This window comes from Oreochromis niloticus, unplaced genomic scaffold (genome assembly GCF_001858045.2).
Source record: "Oreochromis niloticus isolate F11D_XX unplaced genomic scaffold, O_niloticus_UMD_NMBU tig00007971_pilon, whole genome shotgun sequence".
Taxonomy (NCBI): domain Eukaryota; kingdom Metazoa; phylum Chordata; class Actinopteri; order Cichliformes; family Cichlidae; genus Oreochromis; species Oreochromis niloticus.
Genome location: NW_020328880.1, coordinates 186,393 through 205,281, shown reverse-complemented (window position 1 = coordinate 205,281; position 18,889 = coordinate 186,393).

The window sequence follows — 18,889 nt, the reverse complement described above, 5'->3', positions numbered from 1 at the left end:
CTTGCTTTAAATCAATATCAGTAGTTGATGCTAGGTACGTAGCCATTATTCGCTAGTGCTAATTTAGGTGGATTAGCATTATACACTACTGCTAACAATGTTTTTGCCAACTCTTTTCCCTTGCATTATAACAATATGAGCAGTTAATGCTAAGAAGGCTGCCATTATTAGGTAATGGTAATTTGATGGTTGTTAGCATTATCCGCTACTGCTAGCAATGTTTTATCTTATTTTTTATTACATTTTAACAATAGCAACAGCTAATGCTAACACTACTTTTATTTCAGTTAAGCCTATTTAGCATTAATGAACTTCATTTATCATTAAGAAGTTAGTGGCTAACGCTAATTTTAAGCGAATAAGCAACTAATGCTAATACCATATTCTCTTGATTTCCCAACAATGTGAGCAGCTAATACTAAGCAGTTTGCCGTTATTAGCTAATGCTAATTTATCCACTAAAGTTAACAATGTTTTTTTCTTATATTTTAACAATATGAGTAGCTAATGCTTATACTATTTTTCCTTCCATTTTAACAATGTGATGTGTGTTACCGTTAATAACTATTGCCAATTTGATGTGAATTAGCATTATCAAATAATGCTAACTATTTTCCTTTGCATTATAACGATGTGAGGAGTTAATGCTAAGTAGACTGCCATTACTTGCTAATGCTAATTTGACGTGAATTAGCATTATCCGCTTATGCTAACAATGTTTTTTCTTACATTTAACAATGCGTCATTAGTGGCTAATTCTAATTTGAGATGAAAAACCATTAACAGCTAATGGTCATACTGTTTGCTTTGTAAGAATGACAGAAGGTTATGATACGAAGTCTACCGTTATTAACTAATGCTAATTTGATGAGAATTAGCATTATCCAATAATATATTCCCCTGCATTATAACGATGTCAGGAGTTAATGCTAAGTAGGCTGCCATTAGGGGGTAACTAATTAGGGGTGAATCATTATTAGCAGCTAATGCTAATACCGTTTTTTCTTTCCTTATAACAATATGAGCAGCTAATGCTAATTTGATGTAAATTAGCATTATATTAGGGAGGCGTTAATGCTAAGTAGGCTGCAGCTAAAGGTAATTTGAGGTGAATAAGCACTAGTAGCTAATGCTAATACCCTTTTCTCTTGTATTATAATGATGTGACCTTAATGCTAAATAGGCTGCCATGAGTGACTCTTTTCCCTTGCATTATAATTGCAATAGCTGCTCAAGTTGTAGAAAGCAAAGGAAAACAGTATTAGATTAGCTGCTAAATGTGCACTTGAGAAAAAATTTATTGTGAATTCAGTTGTGAATCTAGAGTTTCCAGTATTTAAGCTTCCATTTCCAAATGTTAGCTGCTCCTGTCTGCCTCTGTCACACACACAGACTGAAATGATTCACAGCCTTGTTTCATCCTTCTGTCACTGTCACTGTGGACATACAGCATGGGAAACATACACATGGCTGACACTTTATTAGGTACACAGTGGCATCTATCTCAGGTACACCTGTGACCTAAATGTCCCTGCAAACAGACTCCTTGGAGACCCCTACATAAATATCCATGTACTATCCAGCTAGACTAGTGTGTCTGTCCCTGAAAATATTCCTGCATGTGTGATTGTTCGTGTCTCATCTACAGGAAACAAACAGGAAGTGAGTGAAGGACACAGGAAATGTTTCCAGCTCTTCCTCCTCTATCAGACATTCTCTCCATACCTGAGAGTGTCCAGTCTCCAGCCTGGATCCTTCAGTCCAGCCGACAGCAGCTTCATGCCTGTGTCCCCTGGATGATTGTAGCTCAGGTCCAGCTCTCTCAGATGGGAGGGGTTGGAGCTCAGAGCTGAGGCCAGAGAAGTACAGCCTTCCTCTGTGATCAGACAGCCTGACAGACTGCAGACACACAAAACATCTCAAGCTGTTTAACAGAGTAAGGTAACAGCCTCCAATATTAGAGAGAAAGCCCCAAAAATCAGACAATCCACTGTGAGCAGCACTTGGTGATGGTGGGAAGGAAGAACTCCCTTTGACACAAAGATCCTCCCAGTGAAAACAGGCTCCAGGAGGAGCATCTACCATGACTGGTTGCAGGGTGATGGGAAAGAGAAGAGATGAGCTCAGAGAGACAAGAACAAAACACAAACTAAGGAGAGAGAAGACAAAAGTTAAGGACATGCAGTAGTGACATATAAAAGCATCAGGAGTGAAAAGAGGGGAGAAGAAAGCAGAGCATCATGGGAAGTCCACCAACAGCCTGAGCCTATAGCAGCATAACTAAGGGATGGTTCAGGGTCACCTGATCCAGCTCGAACTATAAGCTTTATCAAAAAGGAAAGTTTGAAGCTGATCTTCAAAGTAGAGAGGGTGTCTGTCTCCTGAACTCAAACTGGGAGCTGCTTCCACACCCAGTCCAACATAGCCAGGCTTTCTTTGCTGCTTTGACAAAACCTCAAATCCCAGTCAGAGATGATGAGCATCATCACAGTGATGATCATTCTCTGTTAACCCAGGCTTTCTGCTTCAGGATCTGTGCACGATCACAGAACAAGGAGACCATTAAACATCATTTCACTAAATGGATGGACTGAGCTCAGCCTACAGATGAACTGGTGCCAGAGATCATAAAGAACATCAAACAGTCAAATTCAACACTTTAGATGGAAATATGAGATTAATGCTGCAGACAATCATGAACCTGCTGAATTCATGAACATCAAGAATGCAGTGAGTGGTAAAATAAAGATTTGACCTCAGTGTTTCTGTCTATTCCTAACATATTCCTAACATGATAGCTGCACTTTAGAGCTCTAAAACTGGAACTGACACATATTTAAACACTACACGTTCATTTCTGACACTCGCCCACAGTCCAACAAAGGAAACATGGAGATCACATCGGTTTGTCACCAAAGTCTAATTTGGAAGAAGAACACATGAGCTGTAGAAAAAGGAGAGACTACGAAAAGCCACGGCGCTACAACGTGCACCAGCTGTTGGTCTCTCAGGAGACTACTGGGCGTGGCAGTAGTAGAAGTATACTACAGTACTCTGATCACTGATAGGATAGTAGGGGTGGGTTTTAATAATCGATTTATCGATTAAAATCGATTCTGGCTTGGATAACGTGAAATCGATTCATTAAAATCCTGAATCGATTTTTATAAATTTATTTTGCATGAAACACCAGAATCTCAGGTGAAACCTCACAAAATTTCAACAACCACCAAACAGCTAAGACAGTAAATGAGAGCAGGTACACGGATTCTGCACAAAGACGTAAACACACAGCGCGGATCCGCGGATCACAATTAGTGAGATGTCGCCTTTTTCACCTGACGGCACGGACACAGTCGGGGCTGAAAGCCGACAGCTCGCTGATTCTGCTGTGTCGACGCCCTTTTTGCGCTGATTCTAAAGCTGTTAGTTTGATCTCTCTCCAAACAATATTGACCAAACCAGCAGCAAAAGAAGATCCAAACTGCGCTTCACATAAACATCGTCATGAATTTCCTCTGACTTTTACTGTTTAGCTTCCACCAGGATAAAATCACACTTCATGCACAGCTCTCTCTCTCTCTCTCTCTGTACTTCAAGAACAGTTTCCCGTCTAAAAATCTGTTTTCTTCTGAATCTGATCTGAATTATAATATTTCTGACTGTCACAATTTCCCAGATTCAAATCGAATCAAATTGAATCGAATCGATTCGGGACCTTGTGAATCGGAAACGAATCGATTCTAGAAATCAGTGACGATACCCAGCCCTATAGGATAGATTTATGTAGATATACAACTTTGTGTTTAACATTACTGCATTATAGTACTGTGATCTTTGTCCTTATATATGGTTATGTTTGCTATACTGACGTATGCATATAACTGGATATGTAACTTATCTATTCATCTTATTTGTCATGTATTTGCATTGTGTACTTCCTTTTTGTAAGAAACCACACACGTGATCACAGCCACAGGAATCAATCAGTGAAAGAATAAAGTGCCTCAAACCGAACCTTAAGCTCCTTATTCCACACGCTGCGATCATTTGGCCTTCAGTGGTGTTCTGGCTGACACACCGGAGTGACCGGAGTGCTAAAGAGTGAATCAGACACACCAGTGTCATCCCTGATATCTCCACTACATTTAATCGTCCTTCAGCCTGTGGCTGCAGTTAGCTGGTCTGCTAGTTAGCCGGTGTGCTAGTTAGCCGCTCGCTAGTTAGCTGGTGTGCTAGTTAGCCGGTTCGCTAGTCAGCTGGTGTGCTAGTTAGCCAGTGTGCTAGTTAGCCAGTTCGCTAGTTAGCTGGTCTGCTACTTAGCTGGTTTGCTAGATAGCTGGTTTGCTAGTTAGCTGGGATCTAACTTACTAGAACATTTGATGCTAAACTGTCTAAACTGTGTGAGCAGCTTTCGTGGCTGCTCTGTGTTACTCTCCAGCCTCTCTTTAACTCAGTCCTCTCAGTTTTTTCCTCCTTACAAACTAGAAAACCTTCTTTTTCAGCTTCTTCACACCTGAGCTGTGGCTAAGCTACCAGCATGCAGGCCCGGTGTGTCTCACTCAACATTTACACTCATCACCCAGACTAACAGCACTCCACATGTTCACCACTAGGAGGTGCTAAAAGACCACATACAGTGAGATTATCACTAAATGTCTGCTGTGTCTGACGGTGACTTGGGTTTTTACTAACTGGCTACATGAGCACGATTAGCTGCAGTTCTATCTTTGTAAAAGAGACTCAGCAGGAGATTAGAACCAAACAGAAACATTTCTTCTTTTTCTGCAGCACCAGCTGAATGCATGGAGCCTAAACTCCAGTGACAATGAGACACATACAGTGTGACTACTGTGACTTCACAGCTGGGCCTCATTCACTGACATTAGTCAGATATGACTGAATCTATATCACACTTAAAGCTTTCTGCAAAATGAAAGAATCAGTGAAAACACAAACTCTGAACACAACCTGATCCAGACCAGATTATAGGTTCAGCATCAGTAACCACGGTGATGTAGCCAGGTAAACACCGAGCATTTATGCTCACAATCACTCCAGTTAACCCAGCATGCATGTTTTTGGACTGTGGGAGGAAGCAGACTGAAGACAACCTACACAGGTCACACTATCACCCTTATTTACAGAGTTATAATTTAATTAGGTGATAAAGTAAAGAAAATAAATATTTTAATAAATAAATATTCATAAATGAACTATTATTCAAGTAAGTAAGTAAAATATATTTATATAGCACATAATCTCGTTTGTATAGAAATGTCTGCAGCTGCTTGTTCAAAGAGTCAGTGGAGTCTAGACAGCGTAAAGACAACAGCAGGGAGTTCCACAGCCTCGGTGCCTGAAAAGCTCGATCCACACGTGTGGTGAACCGAGTCTGTGGGACCAACTGAGGAGCTTCACCATGTACAGCTCTAAAAGTTATGACTGAAATGTTAAAATGTTAAAATGAACCCTAAAATTTAGTGGCAACCAATGAAGAGAAGCCAAAACTGGAGTAATGTGTGACTCTTGTTTGTGCCAGTTAAAAGTCTCGCTGCAGCATTCTGTACAGTGTGAAGCTCCAGAGCTGATTTGTTGAGACAAGTAAAAAGACCATTACAATAATTCAAGTGAGAAGAGATAGAAGCATGAAGAATCATCTCAAGTTCTGCCTTTGACACCAGTCTGAGTTCAAACATGTTTAATAAATCATTAACTTGAAATCTAAATATAAATGGTGAATTTTAATAATAATGGGTTGCATTTATATAGCGCTTTTCGGGGCCCTCAAAGCGCTTTACAATGCCACTATTCATTCACTGGTGGAGGCAGCTACAGTTGTAGCCACAGCTGCCCTTGGGCAGACTGACAGAAGCGAGGCTGCCATATCGCACCATCACTAAAAAATAAAACCCTGAAGTTTTATGTTGATATAAAATGGATGCAGGATCTGTAATTTTGGAGTGATACATTGAAGAATAGAGTATTGGCTACTTAAAAATTTGTTCAAAAGTAAATAAAAATTTTAAATCTTGTCAAGTCTGTAGACAAAAATAAAGTTAAAGTTCATGTTGTAATACATTTTTTAAAAATCAGAATAATTCAGTTCGTCCTCCAACGTTACCTAAAGCTCTGCAACTTTGGCTTCTCTTTTAACTTGATGAACTTAATTAAAAATCGTAATATAATTAATTAATTAAAATTAATTAAAAACATTAAAAGTTAAGTCCAGGGTGTAAATATTAGGTATCTGCTGTTAGATCCAGTGAAATAAGTTAGAAATATTACACCAAAGAGATATTCATTCATTAGAACTCAGACTTTACTCGTACTGCAGAGCTGAGGCTAGAGACACTTTACTTACACTTTACTTAATAAAATGTGAATACATTCTAAAAACTCTGGTTTAAAATGTTTCTCTCTCGCCGTCATCCTGAAACTTCCCCCTCTTCCTAAACAAACAAATGTCATGTTGCTATATCATTTTTTTGATTGGTCGACATGGTGCATTTTTCCACCAACAGGAAAGGGATGATTTGGGGTTTTTTTGCTCATAAGCAGAGAGGTCTCGCTGCGCTGTCCTTAGACAGTAAAAGTGACAAAACTACTGAGGAAAAAACGCCACATATATCTTGTTTATCATGACTCTGGTTTTACGTGGCCTATCAACACAGTTTATAAACTGGTATATGTCACCTTGCTGCTTTGTCTCTAAGTGGTCATGTGATTGGCTTACCATGACTACTTTATTCTTCCTCAGTCAAACAGCAGCACTCATGCGATTGTTTTGCCCCCTTAGCTCCAGGTGTTGTGCCAGAAAGTGATCGTCTGCCAGAAAGTGATCGCCGTCCGCAGGAGTGCTTAAAGCCATAGCGCCCAGATTACTTACAGCTACTTCCGTGCAGCTGATAGTAACGCGACCGCACCAAATCCAATTCAGGATTTTGATTTCCACCACACTTCCACTGGATGCCCTGCTGCTCTCCTATTATGTGATTATCATCAACAGAAAACTGGAGGATAAGACCGTGGTTCAGGGGGTTGGGAAGCTTATCTTGTAATCAGAAGGTTGCCGGTATCCCCAGCTCTGTCTGTCTTGGTCGTTGTGTCCTTGGAACACAAGACACTTCACCTACTGCCTACTGGTGTTGGCCAGTGGGGCCGATGGTGCTCAGTCTGTCCCAGGGCAGCTGTGGCTACAACTGTAGCTGCCTCCACCAGTGAGTGAATGAATAGTGGAATTGTAAAGGGTCTTTGAGGGTCTCGAAAAGCACTATAGAAATGCATCCATTATTAAGAGCATCTTTAGGCCTGACTGTGCTCATCCTGGCTCCATCCTCTCCTTACCAAAGATAACAACTATATCAGTATTAGCTCAATAACAATTTCTGCAATTCAATTGTGGACATTCACTTTTAAACCTTGTGTAAAATGATAAAACCTAAAAGTCCGAGTATTATTCTTTGTGCAAACAGCTCTTCCAGGTTACCCCGGACTTAATAATTAACTAATAATAATAATAAAAAAAAACTTTCCTTTGAGCAGCTGGTCAGGCTACTAAACTCCTTCCAGAGATAACAAGTGACACCATTAATAGTGGAGCTACCTTTAACAGGTTAAACTGATTTGACCTATAAGGCTACTGCGGTTACTTCTTATCAGGGTTAGTAAGGAAGACATCTAGATGAGGTAGTTAGTACCGGGCGAGTCCCCTCCCCCACATCAGCACCAGAACCCTGCATTATCTACAGGGTAAGACTGCCTGTTTTATCAAACTATGGCTATTACTACTGTGATCATTTGCAGCCCAGTGTGCTGCTCTCTCAGCTGGGATGAACCACTGGAGCTCACCCAGTCATCCCTTTCTTTCTCTCAAGAAGAAGTGAAATAAATATATTTATTATGATACGACTCTAATATTCTTTAAATCAAACTGTAATGAATAAATGAAGCAAGAAGATATGGTGGCTCCAAGTGTTGTAGAAGAAAAGATAAACATCTCATTTTGAGAAGTGCTGTAAGTACTGTGAATAAAAAACAAACAGCAAACTAGGGCTGCTCGATTATGGCAAAAATGATAATCACGATTATTTTCACTGAAATTGAGATCTCGATTATTTGACGATATTTATTTAACAATAACAATGTATTGAATAATGACTTTAAAGATTGTCAAAAAAATTATATAAAATAGTGTGCAAATACTGATAACAGTGCAAATGTTTGCAATATAAAAAATAAATGAAAAATGTAAACATCTATGTTTAGTGAACTTTGCAGTGTTGCTCTGTGGTGCAGCTACCACACCGTAGCAAAGTTTAAACACTATGTCTACTTGATCCACGTCTGACTCCGCGAACCCATAATGTTTCCACACCACTGAAGGGTTTTTTACCTCTCTTTTCAACCAACAGCAGTCACTCTCCTCTCCAAATAACTTCTGCTTAGCTTTCCGAGCTTCCCTCGGGTCCTCTTACCGGTCCGTGAGTCGTTTGGTACCGGGCCGCGAGAGTTGAGGCTCAGGTGTGAAATGTATAGTTTTCAGGGTTTTTATCGGTTTTCAGCGTTATTTTGTTATCTTTTTTATCGTTTACTCGGTTTTCCTTGGTCTTTTCACGTGTGTTATGAATAAATTTTCTTTTTTTCGGTACCGGTACTAGTTTTATTTTGTTGTATTTATCCGCGACACCTTAAAGGCCGTTCCATGAAAATATTGTCGGGTATAAATGGTGCGTGGCGCAAAAAAGGTTGGGGATCGCTGCTCTTAATTGTTGTGACACGTGTTCGAAATGTAGAGAGGTGCGCTCGATTTGCCACACGGAGCAGCGCGAGAGTAAAGCACGAGGGAGGGGCTAATAATCGGCTCAGTCATTTTTAATGATCGTTGAAAGCCCAGATCGTAATCGTGATTAAAATTCGATTAATTGAGCAGCCCTACAGCAAACCAATCAGTAGTCACCAATATCCTCCTAATTTTATTCCTAAAGAAATCAAATATATATATTATGGGCCTGAAGGAGCCTAAATCTTTACATTAGGCAGTACAATTGAAGTACGGGGCGATCGTGGCTCAAGAGTTGGGAGTACGCCTTGTAATCGGAAGGTTGCCGGTTCGAGCCCCGGCTTGAACAGTCTCGGTCGTTGTGTCCTTAGGCAAGACACTTCACCCGTTGCCTACTGGTGGTGGTCAGAGGGCCCGGTGGCGCCAGTGTCCGGCAGCCTCGCCTCTGTCAGTGCGACCCAGGGTGGCTGTGGCTACAATGTAGCTGCCATCACCAGTGTGTGAATGACTGGATGTGTAAAGAGCTTTGGGGTCCTTAGGGACTAGAAAGAGCTATACAAATACAGGCCATCTACCATTTATTTTTTTAAATAAACAAAGACATGACTATAGCAACTTTTGAAAGTAATTCAGAGTCCAATTATCCACTCAAATGTAAATAAAAGTTCACTTGACAGCTGTATAAAGGTTACCTGTCACATTTCAAATGATCATCTGTGGAAAGGTTTGAATCCTGACCTGAGAGTTTCCACTGCACACTGTGAGCTCTTTAGTCCAGCAGACAGAAGCTTCACTCCTGAATCCTGCAGGTCAGAGTTACTCAGGTCCAGCTCTCTCAGACTGGAGGACTGGGAGCTGAGGACTGAGCACAGAGCTTCACAGCTTCTCTCTGACAGGTTACAGCCACTCAGTCTGAAAAATAAAAGATAATCTATAAAACAAATACTCATGTAGAGTTTGTTAACACATTTCACAACATTAAATGTTGACTTTCTATTTTTAAAGGAAACATTAACATACTAAGAAACAACATCATATGTATGAACTATAATAAATAATAATTCTAACAATAAACTGTTTTCTGATCTGACCTCAGAGTATTCAGTTTACAGTTTAAACTTTGTAGTCCAGCAGACAGAAGCTTCACTCCTGACTCCTGCAGCTTTCTGATACTCAGGTCCAGCTCTGTCAGACTAGAGGCCTGTGAACTGAGAACTGAGGACAGAGCTTCACAGTTTTCCTCTGAGAGTTCACAGATGTTAAGTCTGAAGATAAAAACATGAACAAAGATTGTTGTTAAAGTGTAATCAGGGTGCAATAGCTTATTGTCTTGTGCTGAGCAGGTTAGTCTCTTTCCAGAGATTTTACCTCCTGTCTGGAAAGTTTTGGGCTTCTACAGTACATAAAATTTCCTACCCATTCCAAAGGTCATATCCTGGATTTGGTCTGTTGTTCTGGCATTACCCCCACCCATTGTAAAGCCACATTGTTTCCTCAGTCTGATCATATGTTTATTTCTTTTGATGCAAACATAACCGCTTCCAAAACCTGTATCTCTCGTAATATCACTTTTAGGAAAATTAGTAATATCAACCCAGCTGTTTTTTCATCTGCCGTCCATGATCTTCCATCTATCCACTGCTCCTCAACCCCACATGAACTCGTTTGTCATTATAATGTCAACCTTCATAACCTTCTTAACATATTTGCTCCCCTTAAACATCGAACTGTGTCATTTTCCCGTTCAGCTCCATGGTTCACCTCCGACCTGCGTCACCTTAAAGCTAAAGGACGCCAACTCGAACGTCTATTCAAGAAAACCGGACTTACTGTACATAAAGAAATGCACAATGATCATGTTTTGTTTTATAAGGACTGCATTGCCTCAGCCAAATCTGCTTACTACTCTGGTTTAATTAGTTCTAATGAAGGTAACTCCAGGTCCCTCTATTCATTGTTCAGTAAAATTACAAAACCTCCAGACACATTCCCCTCCCACATGTATTCTGTTGATTTTTGCAACTCTCTTATCTCTTTTTTCACTTGTAAAATCTCAGACATTCACCGTCAACTTAACTCTTTAGGAGCTCCTGACTCTGAAGTAGATTTCCTGGTTCGTCCATTGTCTTCCTGTCAGTTATTCTCAAGCTTTACTCTTCCCTCCATAACTGACGTATCTAATCTCATTAAAAAATCTAAGTCATCCACCTGTCAACTTGACCCTCTCCCTACTGTGTTAGTTAAAGCCTGTCTTCCCTCATTAGCACCTCTTATAACCAATATTATTCATTCCTCCCTGAACACTGGAATTGTTCCTGAAGCACTAAAAAAGGCTTCTGTTATCCCAATTCTCAAAAAGCCTGGTGCAGACCCCAATAACTTTGATAATCTTCGCCCTATATCAAATCTCCCCTTCATTTCAAAAATCCTTAAGAAAGTTGTCGCCGCCCAGCTTCATTTACATCTCAATGACCATAATCTCTATGAGCAATTTCAATCTGGTTTCCGCCCCAATCATAGCACAGAAACTGCTCTGTTAAAAATTACCAATGACCTTCTGATGGCAGCTGATTCTGGTCTCCTATCCATTCTCATCCTTCTTGATCTTAGTGCGGCGTTTGATACTATTTCTCACAATATTCTCCTGAACCGGTTAGCTTCCATTGGTATTAGTCACACCCCCCTTGCCTGGTTTACCTCCTATCTCTCAGACCGCACTCAGTTTATCCAATTTAAATCCCATTCTTCTACTCTCTTTCCTGTTTCTGCTGGTGTGCCCCAGGGTTCAGTATTAGGGCCTCTTCTATTCATTATCTATATGCTCCCTCTTGGTTATATATTCCGAAAATATAATATAAATTTTCACTGTTATGCCGATGACACCCAGCTCTACCTTTCTTCTAAACCCAATTCATCCCTCCCACCTACCTCCCTCTCAGACTGTCTTATTGAGATTAGATCCTGGTTCTCCTCCAATTTCCTCAAACTTAACAGTAATAAAACTGAAGTTTTACTTGTTGGTACAGCCTCTATCTTAACCAAATCCCACAGTTTCTCCATTAACATTGAAAACTCTCCCACCCTTCCCTCCCCTCAGGTTAAGAGTCTGGGTGTCATACTTGATAATACTCTTTCATTCCAGTCTCACATTAATTACATAACCCGGTCTGCTTACTTCTATTTACGTAATATTAACCGACTCCGTCCCTTCCTTACCCCCCATGCTGCTGCCATCCTTGTCCATAGTCTTATTACATCCCGTATTGATTACTGTAATTCCCTCCTATTTGGTCTCCCTAAACGGTCCCTCCATAAACTCCAACTTCTTCAAAATTCTGCAGCTCGGGTCATAACCCGTACTCCGTTAAGTGCTCATATTACCCCAGTTCTTCAGCAGCTTCACTGGTTGCCCATAGAAGCCAGGATAAATTTTAAAATCTTACTTCTTACATACAAGTGTATCCATAAATCTGCTCCTTCATATTTGTGTGACCTGCTCCATATCACCACTGTTTCCCGCTCTCTCAGATCATCATCTGCTATTCATCTTACTGTTCCGTCCTCACACCTTATTACTATGGGGAACAGAGCTTTCAGTCGCTCTGCTCCCCGGCTCTGGAACTCTCTTCCTCCTGCACTAAGAAATATTGACTCCCTCTCCGTATTTAAGTCACAGCTCAAAACACATCTGTTTAAACTGGCTTATTCGCTTTAATGCTGATTTTATCTGTTGTCACGCTGTTTTGTCATTTTAACTTATTTTATGTATTTTATGACTACTGTTCCATTTATTAATTGTATTTTTGTAAGGTGACCTTGGGTTTCTGAAAGGCGCCCTCAAATAAAATGTATTATTATTATTATTATTATTAGTATAAGTTCACTTTAACTTAGAAATGAATAAAAATGCTATGAAACAAGGATAACTGGACAAAGTTTACCTTTACTGGTTAAATTGTTGATTATTTTTGTCAGTTGATATCAACAAAAATAAACATCAAACATATAAACAAACAGAACTAAACAGAATACAAATTGATCAGACCTCAGAATATTCAGTTTGGCGTGTGGACTCTCCACTGCAGCAGACAGAAGCTTTACTGCTGAAGCCTTCAGGCTGTTGGTACTCAGGTCCAGCTCTCTCAGACTACAGGACTGGGAGCTGACCACTGACAACAAATTTTCACAGCCTTCCTCTGAGACGTTACAGCTGCTCAGTCTGAGAGAGAAAGGAAAAAACAAAACAAAACAAAAAACAATATATGTGATCAAATGACATTTGTTTATATGTTAAACCTTTTTTTTTTAAACCTATGAGACTATGAGTGCTACCAGTCCAGTGCCCACTATTGGTACCTTGATGGTACCTTGCTCAGGGGTACCTCAGAGTAGCTGTTCAGTGGATTCGACCCCCGACCTTACGATCATGGGGCGACCACTCTACCTACTGAGCTAATAATTCTGTGCACACTATCATATAATATTAACTAAAACAATTATTTTAGAAAATTTTACTAATTCAGTAATTATTATGCTAATTACCTGTGTACTGTGAGTAACACTGGATTTTAAACACTAGCTGTATAAAACTCTTCCTGTTAAAGGTGTTTATAAAGGAGATGAGCTGAAACACAGACTTCATGGAGAATCTTTGCTGTTAGGAAATATCAAAGACAAAGCAGAGATCCATCCAGTCTCTTCCACTAAGCCTACAGAGGGACAGACAACCACTCTCACTCACACCTGCATGAAGTTTAGATCACCAGGTAATCTAACTGCGTGTCTGTGGACAGTGGGAGGAAACTGTAGAGGACCCAGAGAGAACCCACGGTAATTCTGTGGGAACACTGGTTTTGGCAGCCTTACAGTTCGATATGAATACTGTCAACAAACAGGACCTGAGTGGATATTTCAATGATGAAGCCTGAGTTTTTCCCTCCATACTGGATGAAAACAGGACAGTGACAACAGAGATTTATAATAAAGAGAGTGTGCACTGAAAGTGAGACAAAAAACAAACTGTTGGAGTTGTTGACGTGAACAAGCTGAGGATAATGAATCTATCAGAGGCGCTGAAGGATCAGAGCTCATGTTCTTATTGGCTGGGTCTGGATTGTACTTTGGTAAGAGTTACAGACAAAAATGTGTCCGACATGCTGACACGTCCTGCTGGACTGAAAAAATATTTACTGAGTGACTGATGATTATTTAATTCACTATTTTTATGTTTTTTACCTGTTCTTTAAACTCAGAATTTCTGATTTATTTCCCATAGTTTTAAGATTTTTATCGATTATAAGATGTTAAGCGATGAGTTCATGTTTACTTACAGAGCTTTGTTGGAGGCTTTGACCACTGGCAGCATTCTCAGAAGAGCTTCCTCTGAAGCAGAGTATTTCTTGAAGTCAAACTCATCCAGATCTTCTTCTGATGACAGTAACATGAAGGTCAGAGCTGACCACTGAGCAGGAGACAGTTTATCTGTGGAGAGACTTCCTGATCTCAGGGACTGTTGGATCTCCTCCACTAGAGAACGGTCATTCAGTTCATTCAGACAGTGGAACAGATTGATGCTTTTCTCTGCAGACAGATTCACACTGAGCTTCTTCTTGATGTATTGGACTGTTTCCTGATTGGTCTGTGAGCTACTTCCTGTCTGTGTCAGCAGACCTCGTAGGAGAGTCTGATTGGTCTGCAGTGAAAGACCCAGGAGGAAGCGGAGGAACAAGTCCAGGTGTCCATTTGGACTCTGTAAGGCCTTGTTCACAGCACTCTGGTGGAGAGATAGTTTAAACCACCAGGAGGTTGTTTGTTCTTCCAGCAGATTTTTTCCAGAGTTGATGAAGGTCAGATGGACATGAAGAGCAGCCAGAAACTCCTGAACACTCAGATGGATGAAGCAGAACACCTTGTCCTGGTACAGTCCTCTCTCCTCTTTAAAGATCTGTGTGAACACTCCTGAGTACACTGAGGCTGCTCTGATATCAATGCCACACTCTGTCAGGTCTGATTCATAGAAGATCAGGTTTCCTTTCTGCAGCTGATCAAAAGCCAGTTTTCCCAGAGACTCCATCATCTTCCTGCTCTCTGGACTCCAGTGTGGATCTGTCTCAGCTCCTCCATCATACTTGACCTTCTTCACTTTGGCCTGAACCACCAGGAAGTGGATGTACATCTCAGTCAGGGTCTTGGGCAGCTGTCCTCCCTCTCTGGTTTCCAGCACATCCTCCAGAACTGTAGCAGTGATCCAGCAGAAGACTGGGATGTGGCACATGATGTGGAGGCTTCGTGATGTCTTGATGTGGGAGATGATCCTGCTGGCCTGCTCCTCATCTCTGAATCTCTTCCTGAAGTACTCCTCCTTCTGTGGGTCAGTGAACCCTCTGACCTCTGTCACCATGCCAACAGATTTAGGAGGGATCTGATTGGCTGCTGCAGGTCGTGTGGTTATCCAGAGGCGAGCAGAGGGAAGCAGTTTCCCCCTGATGAGGTTTATCAGCAGCACATCCACTGAGGTGGACTTTCTAGGGTCAGTTAGGATTGTAGTTTTGTGGAAGTCCAGAGGAAGTCGACACTCATCCAGACCATCAAAGATGAACACAACCTGGAAGTCTTCAAAGCTGCAGATTCCTGCTTCTTTGGTTTCAGTAAAGAAGTGATGAACAAGTCCCACCAAGCTGAACTTTTCCTCTTTCAGCACATTCAGCTCTCTGAAAGTGAATGGAAATATGAACTGGATGTCCTGGTTGGCTTTGTCTTCAGCCCAGTCCAGGGTGTATTTCTGTGTTAAGACTGTTTTCCCAATGCCAGCCACTCCCTTTGTCAGCACTGTTCTGATTGGTTCATCTCTTCCAGGTGAGGCTTTAAAGATGTCTTCTTGTCTGATGGTTGTTTCTGGTCTGTCTGGTTTCCTGGATGCTGTTTCAATCTGTCTGACCTCATGTTCATCATTGACCTCTGCAGTCCCTCCCTCTGTGATGTAGAGCTCTGTGTAGATCTGATTCAGAAGGGTTGGGTTTCCTGCTTTAGCGATGCCCTCAAACACACACTCAAACTCATCCTTCAGCTTAGACTTGAGTTTAAGTTGACACCTCTGAAGAATCTCTGAATAAAAACAGTAGTTGAGATGATTAGTCTACTATGGTCCACATTGCCAACAACTTATATATACATCTATTTGCATCTTAATAACTTTTGTTTAAATCTCATTAGATGTTTGTGTAGCATATGAGTTCTACTTTTGAATTTCACCAAAACATGCTCTGTTTAGTGAAATATTTCATTTTGTTTTTTAATCTCCTGCCTATGTGATCTGAGTCTGTGTGTGTTCGTGTGCACTGAGTGGTGACGTAGACTCGTGCATGTGTGCTCGGATCAAAGCTCCTTTCAGCATGGCCGGAGGTAAGTCACTGCCTCGTTGCTCTCTGCTAATGAAAGTTTATTAAGACCAGAAGCTGCAATTTGAATATAGCTGAACTGCCATATTTTGGTCTGTTGTTAACAGACTCATTCGGTATAAGTTTTGTAGAGAGCAGATTTCGCTAATTTAACTTTTTTTTTAAATGAGTTTTAGCCCAAAGATGCAGCTGTACCGTTTTCTTTTGTCAGGAGACAGGCACAGATCCCAGGCCTTTATTTCTATGTGTTGCAGGTAGGGATGGGTACCGGTGTCCGGTGCCATGATGGCACCGGTTCTGACATAAACGGTAGTAACCAGACTGAAAAGCAGCGCACATTTCGGTGCTTTATTTCGGTGCTTTTTTTGTTTCCTGAGCCAATTCTAGCCAATCATTTTACGTTTCCGAGGAAAGTAGGCGGGCTCAGGTACGTACGTTCTTTTAGAGCAGAGCTACACATTAAAAATGCCCAAGGCTAAGCGTTACAAAGCCTGGCTGTACTTCGCAGCAAAGCATGCAAACTCAGCAGCCTGCAACAAGTGCTTTAAGCTGATACTGTGATACTGTCAAAGGAGGTAAAATCTCGAATCCGATGAAACACCTGGCGACGCATAGCGTTTTTTTAAAGCCGAGAAATGCGCCGTGTTTAGCTTGCTGCGAGACCTCACACCGTGCACATCTACTGCGGGTGTGGCCTGTTATCATCCCCCCAAAAACCCGAAGAGGAGAGTCCTGGCCCCTAGCCCTGCCAGTGTAGCAGAAATGATGACGATGATGATGGCAGCAGCAGCTGTTCTCCTCTGCGTGAGTAGCTTAATGTTGTTCTTGTGTAATTTACGTTGAGTAGGCTAACCACATTATTACATTAATGCATGTAAGGTGAACTAGCAAACACCGTCGTAGTTACATGCGGCTGTCTTCTTGTTTGACGGCAGATACTCCCTTCACCCTGGCCAAAAAGGCTAAAATGACCAAAGAAAAAGTGGAAAACAGTTAAACATGAGAGGTTTTTGGACCAATTTTGTGTTTTTTCCATTGTTTAAGCACTGCTTCCAGCCAAGAGTGATGCCATATATGCCCTACAGCTGCAGAAAAGGCTAACATTGTTATCTTTTTACAAAAAAACAGCTAAACATGAGAGGTTTTTGGACCAATTTTGTGTTCTCCAGTCTTTAAGCACCGGTTTGAGCACCGTTTAAGCACCGGCACCGTTTCAAAAGTACCGGTTTGGCACCGGTATCGGATAAAACCTAAACGATACCCATCCCTAGTTGCAGGTATGGGGATGTGGTTTTTCATTGATTGCTTTCGTGGTACAGTGTTGTATTGCCTGTTGGATGGTGTTTATTAATATGATTATATTTGACTTTAAGGTTTGAATTATAAGCACCAAAAAGTTGGGTCCTGGTTATTAAGTTGAATTTGTTTGTCTGATTGTTCAATTATTTTCGAATTATTTTGTTTTACTGTTCCTATAAGTTGTTTTCGATGATTTTTCTGATATATTATTTTTGTTGTTTTTTGAGAGCTTAATTGAAAAATTTAAAACAATTCATTGTATTTGATTCATTATATTCTAGTAGAGTAGATAAAGCTGCAGCATTATCACAGCGTTGGTGGAGGAGAGGTTTCATCGCAGGCGCACGATATGAACAGATCTCATTTCTCCATGTAGATAGAATATAATCCACCCACTGTTGTCATCTTCAATGCCCTGTAACAACATGGAGCAGAGCAGCTACCCGAATGCTACTTCAACAGTGGTCGATCATGGAAATATGGTATCTAACCAGATTCTTACTCTGGATGGCATTACCTTGGCCTCCAGTAATGCTGTGAGGAACCTTGGAGTCATTTTTGACCAGGACATGTCCTTCAACGCACATATTAAACAAATATGTAAGACTGCTTTCTTCCATTTGTGCAACATCTCTAAAATTAGAAATATCCTGTCTCAGAGTGACGCTGAAAAACTAGTTCATGCATTTATTACTTCCAGGCTGGACTACTGTAATTCTTTATTATCAGGAAGTCCGGAAAATCCTGCTCCTCACATACAAGGTCTTAAATAACCAGGCCCCATCTTATCTTAATGACCTTGTAGTACCATATCACTCTATTAGAGCACTTCGCTCTCGCTCTGCAGGCCTACTTGTTGTTCCTAGAGTATTTAAAAGTAGAATGGGAGGGAGAGCCTTCAGTTTTCAGGCCCCTCTTCTGTGGAACCAGCTTCCAGTTTGGATTCAGGAGACAGACACTATCTCTACTTTCAAGATTAGGCTTCAAACCTTCCTTCTTGCTAAAGCATATAGTTAGGGCTGGACCACGTTGCTCTGATTTTGAAAAAGTGAAGCTCTAAATGTATTATGAAGTCATTGTATAACTTTCCTAAAGCATGACTTGTTTGATTATTTCTGATCCAAACATGTTAGATGTTTTTCCATTTTTTATAATCTACTATGAACCATCCTTACGTCTCATCTAAGGCTCAGTTGTCCTTTCTTTTAACTGCTTTCAGAGCTTAAATATCAGGTAACCACAGTTATAGCCAGTGAACTATGGTTAGAGATTTTTAAACCAACCAGGCATTCATTCATTAGAGCTCTGACTTTGATCATACCACAGGGGTACACTGAAGCTACAGAGATATCACATGGAAAGAATCAGAGCTCTGATTGGTCAGCTCAGAGTTCATGTGTTTCTGCCTCAT